Source organism: Piliocolobus tephrosceles, chromosome 9 (genome assembly GCF_002776525.5).
Source record: "Piliocolobus tephrosceles isolate RC106 chromosome 9, ASM277652v3, whole genome shotgun sequence".
Taxonomy (NCBI): Eukaryota; Metazoa; Chordata; class Mammalia; order Primates; family Cercopithecidae; genus Piliocolobus; species Piliocolobus tephrosceles.
Window position 1 is genome coordinate 33,675,014 of NC_045442.1, and position 24,692 is coordinate 33,699,705.

The window sequence follows — 24,692 nt, forward strand, 5'->3', positions numbered from 1 at the left end:
TGACAGGACATGAAGGAAGGGCCTCCAACTTTGGGCTCAGCCCTCTCCTGGCTGGTACCCTTTCTATTTTATAGCTAGAAAGTTATTTTAAAGAGGAAACCCTCCGCACGGAATGCCAGCCTGGATAGATGGTGTTTCCTAAAGGGGAAGAACCCCCCAATGAAGGGCATAGCTTTTGGACTCTGACAGACGTGGGTTTTAACTCTAGCTCGGTTCCTTATTGGCTGCGTGACCTTGAGCAAATAACTTACCTTCTCTGAGTCATAGTTATTCATCTGGAAAAAAAAAAAAAAAAAAAAAGAATATCTGGCCAGGCATGGTGACTCACACCTACAGTCCAAGCACTTTGGGAGGCTGAGGCAGGAGGATTGCAGGAGTTTGAGACCAGCCTGGGGAACATGGCAAAACCCTATCTCTACAAAAAATGCAAAATGAGCTGGGCGTGGTGGTGTGGACCTGTAGTCCCAGTTACTCAGGAGGCTGAGGCAGGAGGATTGCTTGAGCTAGGGAGGTGGAAGCTGCAGTGAGCTATGATTGCATCACTGTACTCCAGCCTGGGCAACAATGTGAAACCGTATCAAAAAAAGAAAAGAAAAGAAAAGAAGAAAAGAAAAGAAAGAAGAGAAAAGAAAAGAAAAATGAAAAGAAAAGAAGAAAAAATCTATCTCACTGTAACGGCCCAATGAGTTTATCTTGCCTGCTGCCTAGACAGAGGCAATTTATCAATATAGAGGAATTGCAATGGAGAAAGAGTAATTCAGGCAGAGCAGGCTGTGCAGGAGACCTGAGTTTTATTATTATTCAAATCAGTCTCCCTGAGCATTTGGGGATCAGAGTTTTTTGTTCGTTTGTTTTGTTTTGTTTTGTTTTGAAACAGAGTCTTGCTCTGTCCCCCAGTCTGGAGTGCCGGTGGTGCAGTCTCAGCTCACTGCAACCTCCGCCTCCTGGGTTCAAGTGAGTCTCCTGCCTCAGCCTCCCTAGTAGTTGGGATTACAGGTGCACGCCACCATGCCCAGCTAATTTTTGTATTTTTAGTAGAGATGGGGTTTCACCATGTTGACCAGGCTGGTCTCGAACTCCTGACCTCAAGTGATCTGCCCACCTCGGCCTCCCAGAGTGCTGGGATTACAGGTGTGAGCCACTGCGCCCAGCTTGGAGATCAGAATTTTCAAAGATAATTTGGTGAGTAGGGTCTTGGGAAGTGGGGAGTGCTGATTGGTCAGGTTGGAAATGGAATCGTGGGGGGTTGAAATGAGGTTTTCTTAATGTCTTCTGTTCCTGGATGCGATGGCAGAACTGGTTGGGCCAAATTACCAGTCTGGGTGATGTCTGCTGATCCATTGAGTGCAGGGTCTGCAAAATATCTCAGACACTGATATTAGGTTTTACAATAGTGATTTTATCCCCAGGAGCAATTTGGGGAGGTTCAGTCTGTTGGAGCCAGAGGCTGCATGACCCCTAAACTGTAATTTCTAATCTCGTAGCCAGTTTGTTAGTCCTGCAAAGGCAGACAGGTCCCCATGCAAGAAGGGGGTCTTTTTAGGAAAGGTCTATTACCAATTTTGTTACAGAGTCAAACCATGAACTGAATTCCTTCCTCAAGTTAGTTCAGCCTACACCCAGGAACAACCAAGGATAGCTTAAAGGTTAGAAGCAAGATGGAGTCAGTTAGGTCTGATTTCTTTCACTGTCATAATTTCTTCAGTTATAATTTTGCAAATGTGGTTTCATCACTCTGAGTTTGTGGGGATTAAAGGTGCTGCCCTTATAAATGAGTCAGGAGTGGGGAGACCAACACTCGCCCCACACTTCCTCAGAGGATTATCACTTATCTGCCAGCGACATCAAGGACTTAGGGGTGCAAAGAGGAGCTTGGAAGTGAGGCATTCTCCTGAGAGGCTGAACCAAGCCCACCCTGTCCTTTCTTTCTCTCTCTCTCTTTAAAAAAAAAACAAAAACAAAAACAAAAAATAACTTCAAGCGAGGTGTGGTTGCACATGCCTATAATCTCAGCTACTCAGGAGGCTGAGGCAGGAGAATCGCCTGAACCCGGGAGACAGAGGTTGCAGTGAACCAAGATTGCACCACTGCACTCCAGCCTGGGCAACAGAGCAAGACTCCATCTCAAAAAACAACAAAAAAACAAACACTTCATACACAGAAATTCAACCTTTATTAGTTCCTTATTTTTCCTGGCACTTTTCCTTCTAAGTTGAGGATTTCATGACACAGTAATTCCCACCCCCCTCACTTGAAGAGATAGGAGAACTGGCAATTTTCAGACAGCATGATACCTGATGACTTCTGGACCTGGTGCTAGTTCCCACGGAGGTTTCTGCTGGTGGGTTTCTGTTCCAGTAAGTTGTGACTGCCCTGTCTTTGTATCTTTATATTCCAACACTCAGATTATAAGGAAACGTATTACACATATGAACTGAGTGCACAATCTCCAATATTACTTTCACATTTTTTCTCCTTCTGACTTCTTTCACTATTTTTCTTCTTTTATCTAGTGGTAATAGTTTTGCGTATCTATTTTTTAAATTAGAAACTGGTATGCAGAATTCTCATGTCTTTCAATGCCCCTTGCACTTGTATAATTCCCCTTCCACGCATGCGGGTAGAATCTGTAAATATGAGATAGCATGTGTAAACCAGGAGTATGTCAGACAAGTCTCAATCAATTTAGAAAGTTTATCTTGTCACATTTAAGGACGTGACCATGACAGCCTCAGGAGATCCTGACAACATTTGCCCAAGGTGGTCAGGACACAGCTTGGTTTTATACTTTTCAGGGAGACATGAGACATGAATCAATATGTGTAAGATATACATTGGTTTGGTCCGGAAAGGTAGGACAACTCAAAGTGGGGAGGGATCTTCCAGGTAATAGGTAGATAAAAGACAAATAGTTGCATTCTTTTGAGTTTCTGATTAGCCTTTCGCGAATACACAAGGCACAAGTGAATACAAAACAAAATTTCAAAAATGGTAATGTCTCAATACAATGGAATCAAGTTTATTTCTGTTAAAGATCCAGGAAATGAATTCACAGTGTGATATTGTGATCTATTAAAAGAAAAACCTTAGATAGGTCAAGTGTAGTGGCTTACACCTGTAATTCCAGTGCTTTGGGAGGCTGAGTCAGGATAAGTTCACGAGTTCAAGACCAACCTGGGCAACATAGACCTCGTCTCAATTAAAAAAAGGTTTCTTAATTAAGAAAAACCTCGGCCAGGTACAGTGGCTCACGCCTGTAATCCCAGCACTCTGGGAGGCTGAGGCGGGCATATCAAGAGGTTAGGAGTTCAAGACCAGGCTGGCCAACATGGTGAAATTCCGTCTCTACTAAAAATACAAAAATTAGCCAGGTATGGTGCCTCATGCCTGTTATCCCAGCTACTAGGGAAGCTGAGGCACGAGAATTGCTTTAACCTGGAGGCAGAGGCTGCAGTGAGCCGAGATCACACCACTGCACACTCCAGCCTGGGCCGTAGAACGAGAATGCATCTCAAAGAAAAAGAAAAGAAAAAGAAAAACCTACATTTTCTGTTATTTCCACAAAAAAAAAAAAAAAAAAAACCAAAAAAAACAAAAAAACACCTTAGACAGATTAAATTTAACAATTTTTAATTGAGCAAAGAATGATTTATGAACCAGGTAACACCCAAACCAGAATAAGTTCAGGGAGACTCTGACGCTGTTGTGTGGTCTAAATTTTATGGACAGAAAAAGGAAAGTGATGTACATAAAACAGAAGTGATGTACAGAAGCAGCTGGATTGGATATAGTTTGATGTTTGCCTTATTTGAACACAGTTTGAACAGTTGGCCACCTTTGATTGGTCAAAACTCAAAGATTGCTACAATAGTAAGGTTATAGCCTGTTTACACATTTTGGTTACAGTTCACTATATACAAAAAAACCTTTAGGCTGAACTTAAAATACGTAAGAAGGCAGCTTTAAGCTTTCATATTGAATTCTGAAAGGAAACAAAAACAAAAGTGTTCTCTTTACCTATGATGTGGGTTAAGAGAAGTCCAATGTCCTGTTTCTAACTGATTATGGAGCAACAAAGGTACTCAAATTTCTTGCCCATGTTGCCTCCTTATCTTCCATGTATCAAGGGATAAGTTTGTCCATGTACAAATAAAAGTATACCCTATGAGTGCACACAAGAGACCTCTTTTTCAGTTCTATTGTTCATCGAGGCATAAGCAAGGAAAAAACTGAGAGATAAGAGTCTCATGATACCAGAGGAATCTTGATCTGTGATCCTGGGAAGTAGCCGCCTACATCTAGGATGCTGCCTGCTTATAGGGAGAAACTTCCCTGGGTAGCTTTCTTGCTTTCTTTTCTTTTTTTTTGGAAACAGTCTTGTTTGCTCTGTCGCTCAGGCTGGTGTGCAGTGACACAATCCCAGCTCACTGCAGCCTCGAACCCCCAGGCTGCAGCAATCTTCCCATCTCAGCCTCCCAAGTAGCTAGAACTATAGGTGCGTACCATTGTGCCTGGCTAATTTTTGTATTTTTTGTAGAGATAGGGTTTCACCATGTTGACCAGAGTGGTCTTGAACTCCTGAAATCAAGGTATTAGCCTGCCTCAGCCTCCCAAAGTTCTGGAATTACAGGAGTGTGCCACTACGCTTGGCTAACTTTTTTAAGTTTTTTTTTTTTTTGATACGGAGTCTCACTTTGTCGCTCAGGCTGGAGTGCAGTAGCACGATCTCAGCTTACTGCAAGCTCCTCCTCCCAGGTTCACGCCATTCTCCTGCCTCAGCCTCCTGAGCAGATGGGACTACAGGCGCCCGCCACCTCGCCAGGCCAATTTTTTGTATTTTTAGTAGAGACAGGGTTTCACCATGTTAGCCAGGATTGTCTCGATCTCCTGCTCATGATCTGCCCACCACGGCCTCCCAAAGTGCTGAGATTACAGGTGTGAGCCACCGCGCCTGGCCTTTTAAAGTTTTTGTAGAGACAGAGTCCTACTATGTTGCTCAGGCTGGTCTTGAACTCCTGGGCTCAAGCAATCCTCCCACCTCAGCCTCTCAAAGTGCTGGGATTATAGGCATGAGCCACTATGCCCAGCCAGATTTACATTAAGGTCCCCAAAGGGGGACAGTTCTAAGAATCTGGAGGGACCCTTCTGAGTTATGAGATTAGGAACCTAAAGTTTAAGGTTTAGAAGTTTTGCTGCAATGTGGGTGACAAGGGCAGTCTTTCTCTAATGTTCTCAGAAGAACCCATCTTTTAGTCCCAGGTTGTGAAGAGTTTGATCAGTGAGTGGACCATGAAAAGCTTTCTTAACCTGGTGAAAACACACTTTTGGCATAATGCATTAAAGTTTTTTTTTGTTTGTTTGTGGTTTTTTGTTTGTTTGTTTGTTTTCCAGATGGAGTCTTGCTCTGTCGCCCAGGCTGGAGTGCAATGGCGCGATCTTGGCTCACCGCAACCTCCACCTCCCAGGTTCAATCGATTCTCCTGCCTCAGCCTCTCGAGTAGCTGAGATTACCGGCGCCTGCCACCATCCCGGCTAATGTTTTGTATTTTAGTAGAGACAGGGTTTCACCACGTTGGCCAGGCTGGTCTCGATCTCCTGACCTCGTGATCTGCCCGCCTCGGCCTCCTAAATGGTTTACAGGGATGAGCCACTGAACCCGGCCTGACCGAGGAAATCTTAATCTTTGACCTTAATATGTGTGTATCTATTTTTTGAGACAGTTTCTCACTCTATCACTCAGGCTGGAGTGCAGTGGTGCTATCTCAGCTCACTGCAGCCTCGACCTCCTCGGCTCAGGTAATCCTCCCACCTCAGCCTCCCAAGTAGCTGGAACCAGAGACACGCACCACCACACAGGCCCAGGTAGTTTATTTTTGTATTTTTTTAATAGAGTCGGGGTTCTCTCTATGTTGCCCAGGCTGGTCTTCAACTCCTAGGCTCAAGCAATTTGCCCATCTCCCGAAGTGCTGGCTTTCTAACGTGCTGGGATTATAGATGTGAGTCACTGTGCCCAGCCAATTTTTTTTTTTTTTTTTTTAGACAGAATCTCACTCTCTGTCACCCAGGCTGGAGTGCAGTGGTGTTATCTCGACTCACTGCAACCTCTGCCTCCCAGGTTCAAGTGATTGTCCTGCCTCAGGGTCCTGAGTAGCTGGGATTACAGGTGTGCACCACCTTGCCTGGCTAATTTTTTTTTTTCTTTTTGAGATAGAGTCTCGCTCTGTTGCCCAGGCTGGAGTGCAGTGGTGTGATCTCGGCTCACTGCAACCTCCACCTCCTGGGGTCAAGTGATTCTCCTGCCTCAGCCTCCCAAGTACCTGGGACTACAGGCACATACTACTAGCCTGGCTAATTTTTTTGTATTTTTAGTAGAGATGGGGGTTTCACCATGTTGGCCAGGCTGGTCTTGAACTCCTGACCTCTGGTGATCTTCCTGCCTTGGCCTCCCAAAGTGCTGGGATTGCAGGCTTGTGCCACTGCACCTGGCCTTTTTTTCTTTTTTCTTTTTGATACAGAGCATTGCTCTGTCATTCAGGCTGGAGCACAATGACATGATGTCAGTTCACTGCAACCTCTGCCTCCCAGGTTCAAGCACTTCTCCCTCAGCTACCTGAATAGCTGGGATTATAGCCACATGCCACCAGGCCCAGCTAATTTTTTGTATTTTTAGAAGAGACAGGGTTTCTCCATGTTGCTGAGGCTGTTCTCAAACTCCTGAGCTCAAGCATGAGCCACCATGCCCTGCCTGGTCAAGTATTTTAAACACTGAAAAGAATTTTGGGCTGGGTGCAGTGGTTCATGCCTGTAATCCCAGCACTTTGGGAGGCCAAGGTGGGTGGATCCCTTGAGCTCAGGAGTTGAAGTCCAGCCTGGGCAACATGGCGAAACCTCGTCTCTACCAAAACTCTAAAAATTAGCTGGGTGTGGTGGTGGATGTCATCTCAACAACTTGGGAGGGTGAGGCATGAGAATCACTTTACCTGGGAGGCGGATGTTGCAGTGAGCCGAGATCACACCATTGCACTCCAGCCTGGGCTATAGAGCAAGACTCTGTCTCAAAAAAAGAGGGAGAATTTTGAAACTGTCACACAGGTACCCTCCCCAGTGTCTTTCCTAGTTGTTCTGGGTCTCATGTAGTCATGTGGCACCCAGAAGGACTATGAAGGGCAGGGTCTGAGTCCTGAATTTATATACCAGGTGTAGAGCTCCAGACAGAAGACAGAGCGTGAAGATGATACCTGGAGGATCAAAGCCCTCCTAGAATAGGTAGGAGGCAAAGCTGGGGCAGGGAAAAGGGACCATAATTGAGTTTGACTCTGCCTTGCAGCTGGTGGTCTAGGCACTGGGAACATGTCCCCAGGCCCTCCTTTGTAATCACTGCACAGGTTCTTCTTGCCTGCTACACAGACAAAATTAACTTATTGAGACCATCGCATTGCAGTAGAGAAAAAGTTTAACTGATGCAAGTCTGGCCCATTTGACTGGAGTTATCGGTCAAATCAGTCTCCCTGAAGGTTTGGAGGTTAGAGGATTTTATGGACAATTTGGTGGGCAGGGGGCTAGGGAATGGGTGCTGATGATTGGCTGGAGATGAACTCGTAAGTGTGTGGAGAATTGTTCTCTTGCTCTGAGTCTGCTTCTGGGTGGGGCCACAGGATCAGCTGAGTCATGAGTCAGAGTCATGAGTCAGCTGAGTCAGACTGGGTGGGGTCAGTCTGAAAGATATCTAAAGAAAACCAACCTTAGGTTCTACGATAGTGATGTTTTCTATAGGAGCCATTGGGGAAGTTCCAAATCTTGTGCTTTCTGGCCACGTGACTCCTGAGCAGTAAGGGATTATTGAAATTACACCTACAAACCTGGGAAACAATGTGAGACCCTGGTGATATGGTTTGGATATGTGTCCCCATCAAATCTCAGTTTGAAATGTAATCCACAATTTTGGAGGCGGGGCCTGGTGGGAGATGTTTGGGTTAGGGAGGCAGATTCCTCATGCCTTGCTGGAGTCCTTATGATAATGAGTGAGTTATCATGTGTTCTGCTCCTTGCTCTCTCTTGCTCCTGCTTTCATCATTAAGTGAAATCCCTGAAGCCTTCTCAGAAGCTGAGTAGAGGCCAGTACCATGCTTCCTGTACAGCCTGCAGAACCATAAGCCAATTAAACCTCTTTTCTTTATAAAATACCTAGTCTTTGGCTTTTCTCTATAGCAATGCAAGAGCAGCCTAACACACTTGGCTCTACAAAAATAAATAAATACATAAATACATAAATAAATAAATTAGTAGGGCATGGTGGTATGCACTTATAGTCCCAACTACTTGAGAGGCTAAGGTGGGAGGATCAGTTAAGCCCAGGTGTTCAAGATTAAAGTGAGCTAGGATTGCACCACCGCACTCCAGCCTGAGCATCAGAGCAAGACTGTCTCTAAAGCAAAACAAAACAAAAGAAACTATGCCTATGTCTTAGCAGAATTCAAGCCCCTGCCATGATAGTATTCTTGTGCCCTTTCATTAGTTTTTAAAAGGTAGGTTTCAGTCTCTGAGCAAGGAGTGGGTAAGTTTTAGGGAGGGACTATTACCATCCTTTCTTTAAACGGTAAACTAAATTCCCGCCAAAGTTAGTTTGGCCTATGCCCAGAAATGACCAAGGACAGCTTGGAGGACAGAAAGAAGATAGAGTCAACTATGCCAGATTTATCTTACTTTAATTTTTTTTTTTTTTTTTGAGATGGAGTCTCGCTCTGTCACCCAGGCTAGAGTGCAGTGGCATGATCTTGGCCCACTGCAACCTCTGCCTCCTGGGTTCAAGCAATTCCCCTGCCTTAGCCTCCTGAATAGGTGGGACCACAGGCATGTGCCACCATATCTGGCTAATTTTTGTATTTTCATTAGAGACTAGGTTTCACCATGTTGGCCAGGCTGGTCTCAAGCTCCTGGCCTCAAGTGATCCACTCGCCTTGGCCTCCCAGAGTGTTGGGATTACAGGTATGAGCCACCACTCCTGGTCTCTTACTGTCATATTTTGCAAAGGCAGTTTCACCATGAGCACTCATCCAGACCCCAGAATCCAGAGGCTCAAAACCAAAATAATAAGCTCACAGTTAAATCAAACAAGTATCAAAAATATTAAGAAGCAGCAGTAGTATGACTTTAAAACATGTAGCAGAGAGAGCTTACATCTATCTGACCAGTAAATCCAGGCAAAAATATCGTGATTTACTTTCCAACCTGACTCTGGCATAACATTACGAGACAAAGAAAGTCAAAATATTTTACCCTAAAATACATTTCTGTCTGACCAGTAAATCCAGGCAAAAATATCCTAAAGAGATGAACTAAATCTGAATAGGAAACATTTGTCATCTGTTGCCTGTAAGGGTAGTCACTATAAGACTTCAAAAGAACTTTGGTCTCCACAATCTTTATCTTAACCTGAACATTCCGTCTCTATCAATCCCAGGTCTTTAGACAAACTCAACCAATTGTCAACCAGAAAATGTTTAAATTCACCTATAGCCTGGCAGCCCCACTCTGGTTTGAGTTGTTCCACCTTTCTGGACCAAGCCAATGTATTTTTTAAATGTATTTGATTGATGTCTCATGCCTCTCTAAAATGTATAATACCAAGATGTGCCCGACCACCCTAGGCAAATGTTCTCAGGACCTCCTCGTGGCTAAACTCCACTTTTAAGCCTGGAACCTCTGCCCTAAGTGAAAATAACTGACCCTATTTTTCCACCCAAATGATTGCCTTTTTGGCCCACCCCACCCCCTATCCTGTGTCCATATAAACCAGACCAGTTGGCAGAAAAAAGAAAGAGCAACATGAGCAGCCAATGCAAGTGGTCCGGAACGCAAGCTGCTGAGCCTCAGGATACAAGCAGCTGAGCAGCAAGCAGAGAAGCAAGCAACTGAGCATCGGAGACTACAGATAGAAGTAGCTAACTTCAGATGGTGCGGCTTCAGGGAAAGATCACCTTCATCCTGCACCATCCCCTTTCCAGCTCCCCATGCCACTGAGAGCCACTCTTCAAACAGTTCATGTGATCTGATTCTTCCTGGACACTGAAAAAGAACTTGGGTGTCAAAAAGGCAGATGCAGGAGCCTGTCACCCTGACCCTTCACTGAGCTGTTAACACTTAGCCATCCAAGGACTGCAGGCTAAGTGAAATGAACCACTCCAATTCCTGCCCGCCCACGAAGAGGGTGAGGGTCAAGGGAAGTATCCCATCTCAGGCCTGATAGTAACTAAGCCAAAGGATGAGGAGATTTAATTCTTCTTGTTCTTTTCCTTCTTTCTTCTTTCTTCTTCCCTCTTTGATCTTTCTTCTTTCTTCTTCTCAGAATCTTGCTCTGTTGTTTGGCTGGACTGCAGTTATAAGATCATGGCTCACTGCAGTCTTGACCTCCTGGGCTCAAGCAATCCTCCCACCTCAGCCTTCTGAGTAGCTGGGACTACAGGCACACATTACCATGCCTGGCTAAGTTTTAAATTTTTTGTAGAGACAATGTCTCACTTTGTTGCCCAGGCTGGTCTTAAACTCCTGGGCTCAAGCGATCCTCCTGTGTTGACCTCCCAAAGTGCTGGAATTACAAAGATTTAACTCTTCTTATCGATTAGCCACATAAGCCTTTTATTTATTCTTTATAAACAGTCTTTTTTTCCCCCTTTGTTTTATTATTTACTTTTTTTTTTTTTTTTTTTGAGGCGGAGTCTCGCTCTGTCGCCCGGATTGGAGTGCAGTGGCCGGATCTCAGCTCACTGCAAGCTCCCTCTCCCGGGTTCACGCCATTCTCCTGCCTCAGCCTCCCGAGTAGCTGGGACTATAGGCGCCCGCCACCTCGCCCGGCTATTTTTTGTATTTTTAGTAGAGACGGGGTTTCACCGTGTTAGCCAGGATGGTCTCGATCTCCTGACCTCGTGATCCACCCGTCTCAGCCTCCCAAAGTGCTGGGATTACAGGCTTGAGCCACCGCGCCGGCTTTTTTTTTTTTTTGAGACAGAGTCTTGCTTAGTCACCCAGGCTGAAGTGTAGTGGCGCCATCTCAGCTCACTGCAACCTCTGCTTCCATGTTCAAGCGATTCTTGTGCCTCAGCCTCTCAAGTAGCTGGGACTACAGACGTGTGCCACTACACCCAGCTGATTTTTGTAGTTTTAGTAAAGACGGGGTTTCACCATGTTGACCAGGCTGGTCTTCAACTTCTGACCTCAAGTGATCTGCCCACCTTGGTCTCCCAAAGTGCTGGGATTACAGGCGTGAGCCACCACGCCCAACCAATTATTTACTTTTAAACTATTTTGTTTATTGGCATTTTCACAACATATAAATATCTTTTAAATTTTTAATTAATTTATTTATTTTTATTTTTTTGAGATGAAGTCTCACTCTGTCACCCAGGCTGGAGTGCCGTGGCATGATCTTGGCTCGCTGCAACCACCGCCTCCTAGGCTCAAGCAATTCTCTTGCCTCAGCCTCCCAAGTAGCTGGAATTACAGGTATCTGCCACCATGCCTGACTAATTTTTGTGGTTTTTAGTAGAGAGAGGGTTTTGCCGTGTTGACCAGGCTGGTCTTGAACTCCTGACCTCAGGTGATCCACCCACCTCGGCCTCCCCAAAGTGCTGGGATTATAGGCGTGAGCCACCACACCCAACCAGGTATTTTTTAAAAAGCAATTAAAATATCAGCTGGGCGTGGTGGCTCATGTCTGTAATCCCAGCACTTTGGGAGGCCGAGGTGGGTGGATCACGAGGTCAGGAGATTGATATCATCCTGGCTAACATGGTGAAACCCCGACTCTACTAAAAATACAAAAGAATTAGCCGGGCATGGTGGTGGGTGCCTGTAGTCCCAGCTACTCGGGAGGCTGAGGCAGGAGAATGGCATGAACCTGGGAGGTGGAGCTTGCAGTGAGCCGAGATCACGCCACTGCACTCTAGCCTGGGTGACAAAGCAAGACTCTGTCTCAAAAAAAAAAAAAGCAATTAAAATATCGAAATCTTTTCAGAAGTTTCTGTACATCAATACTTATCTCTGGATGAAACTAATTCTGGGGCCCTCATTTTTTTAAACTATTTTTTTTGAGACAGGGCCTTCTTCTGTCACCCAGGCTGAAGTGCAGTGGTGTGATCACAGTTCACCTCAGCCTCAATCTCCTAGGATCAAGAGATCCTCCCACCTCAGGCTCCTGAGTAGCTCTGACTACAGGTATGTGCATCACACCCAGCTAATTGTTTTGTTTTGTTTTGTTTTGTTTTTGAGACGGAGTCTGGCTCTGTCACCCGGGCTGGAGTGCAGTGGCCGGATCTCAGCTCACTGCAAGCTCCACCTCCCAGGTTTACGCCATTCTCCTGCCTCAGCCTCCCGAGTAGCTGGGACTACAGGCGCCAGCCACCTCGCTCGGCTAGCTTTTTGTATTTTTTTAGTAGAGACGGGGTTTCACCGTGTTAGCCAGGATGATCTCGAACTCCTGACCTCATGATCCGCCCGTCTCGGCCTCCCAAAGTGCTGGGATTACAGGCTTGAGCCACCGCGCCCGACTGTTTTGTATTTTTTGTAGAGACGAGATCTCACTATTGCCCAGGCTGGTCTCAAAGTCCTAGGCTCAAACATTCCTCCTGCCTCAGTCTCCCAAAGTGCTGAGATTACAGGCGAGAGCCACCATGCCCACCCTGGGGCCCTCATTTTTAAATGCACTTTTTAAAGTGCAGTATTCATTTGAAATGTTGTAATTTTGTATTACTTTTAGCAAGATCTTACCATTTCTGTGTTTGCTGCTAACCTCCGCCTCCCAGGTTCAAGCGATTCTCCTGCCTCAGCCTCCTGAGTAGCTGGGATTTCAGGTGCCTGCTACTACACCCAGGTAATTTTTTGCATTTTTAGGAGAGACAGGGTTTCACCATGTTGGCCAGGCTGGTCTCCAACTTCTGACCTCGTGATTTGTCTGTCTCAGTCTCCCAAAGTGCTGGGATTACAAGCATGAGCCACCATGCCGGGCCCAAGGGCCTAATATTTATGCATGTATAGGTAAGCATAGCTGGAAGGTGGAGTACTATGTTCTTCAGTAGTAAAGGACCACATTACTATTATTATTATTATTATTATTATTATTATTATTATTATTATTTGAGACGGAATTTTGCTCTTGTCGCCCAGGCTGGATGGAGTGCAATGGCAACGATCTTGGCTCACCACAGCCTCCGCCTTCCAGGTTCAAGCGATCTCCTGCCTCAGCCTCCTAAGTAGCTGGGATTATAGGCATGCGGCAGCACACCCAGCTAATTTTGTATTTTTAATACAGATGGGGGGTTTCTCCATGTTGGTCAGGCTGGTCTTGAACTCCCGACCTCAGGTGATTTGCCTTCTTTGGCCTCCCAAAGTGCTGGGATTACAGGCGTGAGCCACCGCGCCTGGCCAAGGACCACCATGTTTACTTTGGATCTTGTCTTTAACTCTCAGATCCCTTTGATTAACTTAGCTAATTCTTTTCTTTCTACCTAAGTGTGCAAGAAAAGGAGACAAAAGGAATACTACAACACAAAAATCTCTGTGAATTTCTAAAAGCTGAAGTTCACAGCCTCTGTACTATTACCATTTACTGCCAGTGTCTCTCTGACCCAGTCAGACATCTGAGGCCTCTAATTGGATCAAAGCCAGTTAACTGTTGCATGCAATCTGATCCTAGACCTAGTTCAGTTTATATCACAACTTCCAAACCCAACTCATATCAAAAATTCACTCAAACAGATAGCTCAGAACACAAACTCATAGAACTTCAGAATCGGAGAGAGAAGACACCCATGATCCCCAGTTGTGAGAGAGAGCGATGGACAAAAAGGATCTGGTGGGTACCTCGTTTGGTCACTCAGTGCCCCTGGTGGGGGCTAGAAGCTCTACTTCAGATCCCATTTCTGACACCATCTGTTAAAAAGAAAACCTTAGGGCTGGGCGCAGTGGCTCATGCCTGTAATCCCAGCACTTTGGGAGGCTGAGGCAGGCGGATCACCTGAGGTCAGGAGTTTGAGACCAGCCTGCCCAACATGGCGAAACCCTGTCTCTACTAAAAAAAAAAAAAACAGACAAAAAAAGTAGCCGGGCGTGGCAGCAAGTACCTGTAATCCCAGCTACTCAGGAGGCTGAGGCAGGAGAATTGCTTGAATTCGGGAGGCGGAAGTTGCAGCGAGCTGAGATTGTGCCACTGCACTCCAGCTGGGGTGACAAGAGAAAAACTCCATCTCAAAATAATAATTAAAAAAAAAGAAAACCTTAGGCAAATTAAATTTAACAGAGAGTTTATTGAGCAAAGAATGATTTGCAAATCGGGCAGCCCCCAAAGCAAAATAGTTTCAGAGAGACTCCTGCACAGTTGCACAGTCAAAAAAGACTTACAGGCAGAAAAAGGAAAGTGATGAACAGAAACAGTTGGATTGGGTACAGCTTTGCATTTGCCTTATTTGGACACATTTTGAATAGTTGTCTACCTTTGATTGGCTTAAATTCAGTGATTGGCGCAAGAATAGGTTACAGTCTGCTTATGTGTCCAATAAGGTTATAGTTCACTATGTATGGCAAAGTCTTTAAGCTGAATTTAAGCTATGTAAGGAGGCAGCTTTATGATAAACCTAACTTAGCAGACCTATTAAGAAATACATATTTTGTGTTTGTCCCCTGGCATACAACTTCTAAAACCCTTATAAATTCCTGAATGACAGAGGTGATAGGAACTCTTTTGTCACCCATAACAAGGCCCTGAATTTCAATTACACCTGAGTTTATGTTAATAAGACGACTGGTAGCTGACAGCCCCTAGATAGCTTCAGGATGGGTCTGGTTGCCAAAGAAACCCACCATGTGCTTAAGATGGCATCGGCGGGCCATCTGGAGTGGCTGCTGCCATCACGCCGGCTGCAGCAGGGAGGTGCAGCTGGGGCTGCAAGCTCCATACAGCCAGCGGGAGCCAGGGACAAGCGGGAGTCCCATCCCTTCTGAGTTGGGGCAGGAGCTCCCCAGGTGCTGCTGCAACTGCCCAAGCCATGGCTATAGATCTGGGCATCCTCATCCTCTTGGGGCCCAGGATCAGGCAGGAGCACCATCCTCCCAGACACAGCTGCAGCCGCTCAAACAGCAAGCCCAGGAGCTCTGTGGCAGGAAAGAGCCCACCTGGTTCTAGCAACTGCACCTCTTGAAAGTTAGGGGGTGTGTGTGCATGCTCAGTTTCCTGATTTATGATCTCGACATGCTAGAAGTCTAACTCAGCACAGGTCCAAGACAGTGTAGCATCCAGACCACATTGAGTCTATTAATAAGTGAGCCAGTAAGATTCACTTTTTCCATGGCCACAGAAAACACCCCTAAACCCAACCAGCCATCTCAAAAGCAAGGATGTAGAAAGTAGGACAGCATGACTTGGTACAAATCTGCCATCAGAACCGAGAAGTTAGACTTCCTGTGTCTACAGCATCATCTTTACACATGTGGTACCACAATCTGTCTCATACACACACTCTCAACACACACCCTGTACTCCATCATGCCCACCTCCTGCCTGGAATGCAGCTTCATTTCTACTTTAACACTAACTGCATTCTGGGTTTAACCATGAGTAAACATTCCCCCTGAGCAAATGCCTAAGCAAACATCACTTCTCTCCCTGCTCCCAGAAGTTAAATATCACTACTTATAAAGGCTTCCCCTACCCCTACTGTCTCTTATGCTTTCCCTCACCACTTAATGATCTTCCCCACGCTGCTACTCGTGAATCCTTCTTTCTCCCACCTTCATTCTGTTCACATATTTCCTGCACCCCTTCACCCCCACCCCACCAGGCCCTGCTGCAGGTGGGGTGTGGCATCACCTAAGAAGCAGGGCCTGGAGTCATTAAGGGATAGGTGGCCAGCAACCCGCGAAAAGCAAAACAGAAAAGGCATTGCTTGTTTCTGCTGTTACACTGCCTGTCTCCCCTTGCAGAGTCTCAGGGAGGAGGCAAAGAAAGTCACCCCTTGGATCCATGCTCATCCCGCAGGAGGAGGGAGAAAAGGCATCTCTGACTTCCTTTTAGATTGTCCCATGTGAGCCCTTTGGGGTGAAGTCCATCCCGGGCACTAGATCAAAGGAACTGAGTGAGTTTCCTTAAATCCTTTCTGGAATCAGATGAAGAATAAATAAACAAAGAAATAAAGTGACCACAATTTTGTTCTTTTAAAAAATATCCAAATATAGTATTTTAAACACACTGTAGTTTATAGAAGGCTTTTATTTTACAAGCCAATAATTTTTTTTTTAGTGTCAGACATTGGTACATGACCAATGTTGTAGCAAGATTTGAGGGAGGTACATCTCACACATGAGCACGAAAAACCAATCATCATGCTTATGACCTACAAAATGACCTAATTTTTTTTTAATGGAGGGATAGATAAAGGGCCCACCAACTTTCTTTCTTTCTTTTTTTTTCCCGATAAGGTCTTGTTCTGTTGCCCAGGCTGGAGTGCAGTGGCACAATCACAGCTGACTGCAGCCTTGACCTCCTGGGCTCAAGTGATCCTCCTTTCTCAGTCTCCTGAGTAACTGAGACTACTGGCATGTACCACTATGCCTGACTAATTTTTAAATTTTTTGTAGAGGTGGGGTTTCACCATCTTGCCCAGGCTGGTCTTGAACTCCTGGGCTCATGTGATCCTCCTTCTTCAGCCTCCCAAAGTATTGGGGCTACAGGCATGAGCCACCATGCCTGGCTACTTTCTATTTTGGACTAACTTTCTAATTTTCTATTAAGGACAATTTGCAAAATACAATTGTTATCCATTATCACCATCAATTCATAAATACTCTAATACCAAAAATTAGGAAAGATATAAGCTCAGAATAAAGAAGTCTTGTAAATGAAATTTTTCTCATCTTACTAGGGAATAGTAAATCTTCCATCTTAGACTGGCATTTGTGAGCCAGAAGTTTAAAGATGAGACCTTTAGTAGTGGCATATAACTAAAAATATTTATGTAAGGATTTCAGACATAGCTGGATTGAGGTGCCTAAGTTAGGTGGTATGGAATCTCTCTCCATTTCTTGATTTCATTTTCTTCAGTAGTGACTTCATTCTCACATAGTCTCTCCCCTTGAGGCAAGGTGAATAACAGCTCCTTCAAGCTTATCTTCTATCAGCTATCAAAAGACAAAATTACAACAAATTTAGATCAAAGATCGAATTGGCTTTTATTTGCAATTCTAGAATTGGGTAACAACCCATTCTATAAGATAGAATGAGTGTTCAGATGAGTTGAGCTGAGAAATTTGACTTTATAAGCAGAAAATGGCTGAATAATGCAGAAACAGAACAAAAACTGGTTGTTACAAAGTTACTTTCCTTATAAAGGTTAAAGCAGAGGGGGCTGCCTCCTCATGCTTCCCAAAACAGGCCTGTTTGGGGGTTTGGCTATTATCTCTTTCTTGCCTGATTTCTTGGAAGATCAGATGAATAGCTTAGTTTTGGCTTGGTGGAAACTTCAGTATGAGTAAATCCATTTTGGTTTTCTCTGTTAAGCCTAGTGCAAGAAGAACTCAGTTCCACCCAATGGCCTCCTATAAATTTCATTTAACACAGTTTAGCAACAAACCATTGATTCTTGTGCGTGAATTTCAATAGCACAAACTGGATTATGTGCCTATCTCTAAAACTATCACAGTGACTCTGATTGGTCAGTCTGGGGTCATATGATCACTCCTCGGCGGTGGAATGCAAATATGGGGGACTGAGAGTATAGATGAGTTGTTTCCCATTAAAACAAACAAACAAAATCACCAGGAGGTCAAGGCAGGCAGATCACTTGAGGCTAGGAATTCGAGACCAGCTTGGCCAACATAGCAAAATTAGCACTACTAAAAATGCAAAAATTAGCCGGACGTGGTGGCACATGCCTGTAATCCCAGCTACATGGGAGGCTGAGACAGGAGAATCGCTTGACCCTGGGAGGTGGAGGTTGCAGTGAGTGGAGATCGCGCCACTGCACTCCAGCCTGGGTAACAGAGCGAGACTCCATCTCGAAAAGAAAAAAAAAAAAGAGGAATGATGGTTGTGGACAAAACAACAAAAGAGCATTACAATTTTGTGAATTCAAGCACCATTTTGATTTTACTGTGACTTTTTTTCTGTTTTATTTATCTTTCATTGACATAATAATTGTATATATTTATGGAGTACAATATATGTATACATTGTATAATTAGCAAATCAGAGTAATTAGCAAATCCATCATCTCAAATATTTATTACTTCTTTGTGTTGAAAACATTCAGAATTCTCTTTTTTAGTTAATTTGTTTTTATTTATTCTTATCATCTTTTTTTTTTTTTAGAAGAAGTTTTGCTCTTGTTGCCCAGGCTGGAGTGCAATGGCGTGATCTCGGCTCACTGCAACCTCCACCTCCCGGGTTCAAGCAATTCTCCTGCCTCAGCCTCCAGAGTAGCTGGGATTACAGGCATGCACTACCACACCCAGCTAATTTTTTTGTATTTAGTAGAGACGGGTTTTCACCACATTGGTTAGGCTGGTCTAGATCTCCTGATTTCAGGTGATCCACCTACCTCGGCCTTCCAAAGTGCTGGGATTACAGGCGTGCACCACTGTGCCTGGCCCTTATTTTATTTTATTTTATTTTATTGGAGATGAAATCTTACTCTGTTGCCCAGGCTGGAGTGCCATGGCACGATCTCGGCTCACTGCAGCCTCCGCGTCCCAGGTTCAAGTGATTCTCCTGCCTCAGCCTCCTGAGTAGCTGGGATTACAGGTGTGCACCACCATGCCCAGCTATTTTTTGTATTTTTAGTAGAGACGGGGTTTCACCATGTTGGTCAAACTGGTCTCAAACTCCTGACCTCAGGTGATCCCCCCACTTCGGCAAAGAAAGTCACCCCTTGGATCCATGTTCACCCGCAGGAGGAGGGAGAAAAGGCATCTCTGACTTCTTTTTAGATTGTCCCATGTGAGCCCTTTGGGATGAAGTCCATCCTGGGCACCAGATCAAAGGAATTGAGTGAGTTTCCTTAAATCCTTTCTGTAATCAGATGAAGAATAAATAAACGAAGAAATAAAGTGATTACAATTTTGTTCTTTTTAAAAATATCCAAATATATTATTTTAAACACATTGTACTTTATAGAAGGCTTTTATTTTACAAGCCAATAATTTTTTTTAATGTCAGACATTGGTACATTACCAATGTTGTAGCAAGGTTTGAAGGAGGTACATATCATGCATCAGCCTCTCAAGTAGCTGGGATTACAGACATGTGCCACCATTTCCGGCTATTTTTTGTATTTTTAGTAGAGACAGTGTTTCAGCATGTTGGCCAGTCTGGTCTTGAACTCTTGGCCTCAAGTGATCCACCCTCCTCAGCCTCCCAGAGTGCTGGGATTACAGGTGTGAGACACCATGCCCAGCCATGGTTTTTACTTCTGAGTGTGAAAGAATTCTCTGTTTTCCAGCAAACCAATTCAAGCTTCCGCAAGTAGATAGGAAGAGGAGTCCCTAGGCATCAGTATATCAAATAAATTAAGAACAACTCTGAAGATGAACATGATACAGTCTTTTCTTTAGAATGTAGAAGCTTTCTTACAGGGTCTGTTCTCTTCTAGGAAGAACAAAACAAGACCTGGTCTTACTCTTGCCAACCAGGGTCTATCCCTAAATGAAATCAAATGGCCTCTGTTGTCTTCTAGGAGTTGGCCTTGTCCTACCTCATGTCCACCAGACAGATGCCCTCTGTGAAAACCATCCTGACTTGGCCGGGTATGGTGGCTCATGCCTGTAATCCCAGCACTTTGGGAGGCCTAGGTGGGCAGATCACCTGAGGTGAGGTCAGGAGTTCGAGAACAGCCTGGCCAACGAGGTGAAATCCCCATCTCTACTAAAAATACAAAAATTAGCCGGGCACGGTGGCGGGCACCTGTAATCCCACTACTCAGAAGGCTGAGGCAGGAGAATCACTTGAACTCAGGAGGCGGAGGTTGCAGTGAGCCGAGATCACGCCATTGCACTCCAGCCTGGGCAACAAGAGCGAAACTCCGTCTCAAAAAAAAAAAAACAAGAAAAAAAAAAGAAAACCATCCTGACTCCTCCTTTCCCTGTGAGATCTGGTCACCAATCTTCCTCTGTGTACCTCCTTTCAACTTGAATTCTCACTGTTCTTAACCTTGGCCATGAGACTCCCAGGTGCATTGTGTCAACATTTTGATGAATAGTTGTTAGTATTTCTATGTGATGTCTGACATTTTAAGATGCAAACCCATGTCTTCCATGTTCTATCACTAGGTTGTTGGATCACATCTCCTTTAATAATAGAAATAAGCATATATTAACAGTGTTTTATCTGCACATCCCCTCCTCCCCACTGCCTTGGAATTTGGGCCCCTGGCTATTCCAGGATGAACGGCTAGCTGAGCAAGGCCAGCTTGGATTAGTTTCAGCAGCTTGCTACTCTCATCTGCTTGCCATTGCAAACAACAGCTTATGGCTGTGACATGGTGCATTGTGGGGGGAAGCCAGAGAGAGTTGCCTTTGATATAGGGGCCAAGCCATGCCAAACTGTTAGTTCATGGTGCAGCCCCTCATAACCGTGATAGAATTTCACTTACGGTATATCCTGACAGGTTGGATTTCAGTTCAGACAAGAGATCAAAGGATGACACACCCAAATAGTTGTAATCAATTAGATGAATCAAAATGTGAATTGAGCCATTCTGTGTTTTGGTTTATTGAGGATTATTCAGGGGGGAAAAACAATATACTTTTTAGTTTTAATATGACATATACAGATATAATCCTTATTGTTAGCAAGGCAGTTCCACACACATTTATCTCTTTTGGTTCCTTTCATTTCAGTCCCTTCAGTTGGGGATATTTTAATCATGTCTCAATACATCACCTTATCACAAACATCAATCTCTTTACCATGGCCCACCAAGCCAGGAATGACCTACATACTGTTTGTTAGATGGTTATTATTCAGCCGGGCGCGGTGGCTCATACTTGTAGTCCCAGCACTTTGGGAGGCCAAGGAAGGTGGATCACCTGAGGTCAGGAGTTCAAGACCAGCCTGGCCAACATGATGAAACCCCATCTCTACTAAAAATAGGAAAATTAGCCCAGTGTCGTGGCGCATGCTTGTAGTCCCAGTTACCTGGGAAGCTGAGGCAGGAGAAAATCACTTGAACTCGGGAGGCAGAGGTTGCAGTGAACCAAGATTGCACGAACTACTGCACCCCGGCCTGGGCGACAGAGCGAGACTCCATCTCAAAAAAAAGAAAAAAATATATAGTTATTATTATTATTAAGAGACAGGGTCTTGCTATGTTGCCCAGGCTGGAGTGCAGTGGCTATTCACAGGCACAGTCATAATGTGCTACAATCTCAAACTCCTGGGCTCAAGTGAGCCTTTCACCTCACCCTCCAGAGTAGCTGAGATTACAGATGCGCGGCACTGCACCTGGCCCTGTTTGTTTTCTAATTTCGTCTCATAAAACTGCCTCCCTTGTTCACATGGCTTCTTTTGTGTTTCTGAAACTTACTAGATGGCTTTCTACTTCAAGACTTTGCACCTGCAGTTTCTCCTGCCTGAAGAGCTCTTTACATGGCTGATTCTTTCTTTTTTTGAGAGGGGGTTTCACTCTGTCACCTAGGGTGGAGTGCAGTGGTGCCATCACGGCTCACTGCAGATCGTGGGACTACAGGCTTGAGCCACCTTGTCTGGCTTGATTCTTTCTCATTATTCAAGTTTCAGGTAAATGTTACATCCCCAGAGGGGATTTCCCCAACTATCTCTATATTCAGAAAAGGTTCTCATCCCTCACTTTGGCCCTTATCAGCCTAGATTCCTTATCTAAACCACATGACATAGCAGCTGTGTGGAGCGAATTGTTTTCTTAGTTCTTTCAAGGACTGAGTATAACTTGTGCCATTCTGGTTGCTGTTGGGGTCAGGTGAACTTCCTCTTTGCCCTCTGAAGTTTTGCTGAAAAATCAAGTTACAAAAGGCAGATTAATTGGAGAAAAGGCACACACATCTGTTTGACAATAGTTTCATGTGACACAGAAGACCAACCCCCCAATGGGGTGCAGAAGCTTATGGACCATCTTGAGGCTAGAGAAAAAATGGTGGCTTGGATGCTGGCAAAACAGGTTATGGGAGGGCGAAGAAGAGGAATTCTACTGAGGGCAATAAATGATTACTAGGGACAATTCAATGAACTCGAGGAACTTAGAATGGTCTGGGACAAAGTCTATTGGGACCACAGACCAGAAAATGGTTTGTGATAAAAGTCTGTCCAGGTTTATTGACAGACTTTGGTCTTCCCTCTTGCAATATGGGTTCAGTTAATCAAAACTCAGGAAAGGGACCAGAGATAATTGTTTTATTCTTTGGTAGGTCAGGACTTTGGACAGATAAGGAAACTTCAGAGAATACTATGCTTTGGGAGAGACAGTGAAGAGGGGCAGGTGCGGGGAGGTTGAGAGAGACTTTGAGGGTGTTTTTCAGCTTAACATGTACAAAGCACCATATTTTACGGTATTAGTTTCTAAGCCCCAACATTGCATAGGAGAGAAGTTAACTTATTACATACGACAAATGCCTAGGGCACTAGGCTTTAATTCTCTATGATCCAATCTATCACATCAGTTGGTTTGTTTCCTTCATAACACTCAACTACACCCCATGATTATCTGGATTATCATGTTCATTTCTTTATTGTCTGTTACCCTACTCTAGAATGTGAGTTCCATGAAGGCAAGGATCTTGTCTGTGTTGGTCAGGCTGAATGCCAAATACCTAGCACAATGCCTGTTGCATCACGAATGTACAGTAAGAATCCATTGATGAATGAAAAGTATAAAACCACCTTTGCAAAATCATAACTCAGGAACTTATGAAGTGAAAGAAATCAGACGTAACTGACCCCATCTTGCTTCTAATTAAGTTGTCCTTGTTCATTCCTGGGCATAGGCCGAACTAACTTTGGGAAAGAATTCAGTTCATGACTCTGAAACAAAATTGAGAATAGCCCTTTCCCAAAAAGACCCCCTTCTTGCCTGGGGGCCAGTCTGCCTTTGCAGGACTAACAAATTAGCTACAAGATTAGAAATTACTGTTTAAGGCCAGGAGCGGTGGCTCACACCTGCAATCCCAGCAGTTTGGGAGACTGAGGTGGGTGGATCACTTGAGGTCATGAGTTTGAAACCAGCCTGGCCAACAATGTGAAACCTCATCTCTACTAAAAATACAAAAATTAGCCGGGCGTGGTGGTGCGTGCTTGTAATTTCAGCTACTAGGGAGGCTGAGGCACGAGAATTGCTTGAACTTGGGAGGTGGAGGTTGCAGTGAGCCGAGATTGCACCACTGCACTCCAGCCTGAGCCGTAGACTGAGACTCCATCTCAAAAAAAAAAAAAAAAGAAAGAAAGAAATTATAGTTTAGGGGTCATGCAGCCTCTGACTCCAAGAACCTGAACCTCCCCAAATTGTTCCTGGGATAACATCACTATTGCAAAACCTAAGATCGGTGTTTGAGCTATTTTGCAGACCCTGCACTTGATGGATCCGCTGACACCGCCCAGACCGGTAATCTGGCTCAACCAGTTCTGCATTGCACCTGGGAGCAGAAAACAGCAAGAAAACCTCCTTTTGACCCCCTATGTTTCCATCTCCAACCTGACCAATCAGCACTCCCCACTTCCCAAGACCCTACCAGCCGAATTATCTTTAAAAACTCTGATCCCCACAGGGTCAGGAGATAGAGACAATCCTGGCTAACACGGTGAAACCCCGTCTCTACTAAAAAAATACAAAAGAAATTAGCCAGGTATGGTGGCGGGTGCCTGTAGTCCCAGCTACTCGGGAGGCTGAGGCAGGAGAACGGTGTGAACCCGGGAGGCGGAGCTTGCAGTAAGCTGAGATTGCGCCACTGTACTCCAGCCTGGGTGACAGAGTGAGACTCCGTTTCCAAAAACAAAAAACATAAAACAAAAAACTCTGATCCCCAGGCCGGGCACCGTGGCTCATGCCTGTAATCCCAGTACTTTGGGAGGCCAAGGAGGGTGGATCACCTGAGGTCAAGAGTTCAAGACCAGCCTGACCAACGTGGTGAAAAAAAAAAAAGTAAAATGAAATGCTTGATTTTTCCTCTGAATTTCATATGGCATACTTGACTCCAAACAACATTAGAAAGCTACATCCACAGAAAAGAAAATTGTACGCAACTGAATAATAAGTTGTTATTATTATTTTGGCTAATAACATTATCCAAAAATAAAGACAATATATTTGCAATGTTAATTACTTTCTTGAGGAAAGAAAAGTCACTTGTTTTAAAATATTTATTTATTTATTTATTTGAGATGGAGTCTTGCTCTGTCACCAGGCTGGAGTACAGTGGCACGATCTCAGTTCACTGCCACCTCTACCTCCCAGGTTCAAGCGATTCTCCTGCCTCAGCCTCCCGAGTAGCTGGGACTACAGGCACACGCCACCATGTCCAGCTAATTTTGTATTTTTAGTAGAGATGGGGTTTCACCATGTTGGCCAGGATGGTCTCGTTCTCTTGACCTGGTGATTCGCTGAAAAGTCACTGTTTTACAGGCAAATGAAGCATTTGCTAAGAATTTTAATGAATCTCAGAACATTGATATTTTACTATAAAATGTT

The 24,692-nt window shown here is 44.6% G+C and overlaps 1 non-coding gene across 1 annotated transcript; it reads right to left on the reverse strand.

Moving 5' to 3' along the window:
• Positions 1–16,285: 16,285 nt before the first annotated feature.
• Positions 16,286–16,391, reverse strand: LOC111538954. The gene has a single exon (XR_002730522.1). It is a non-coding gene; the product is annotated as a small nucleolar RNA U13 (small nucleolar RNA).
• Positions 16,392–24,692: the final 8,301 nt, after the last annotated feature.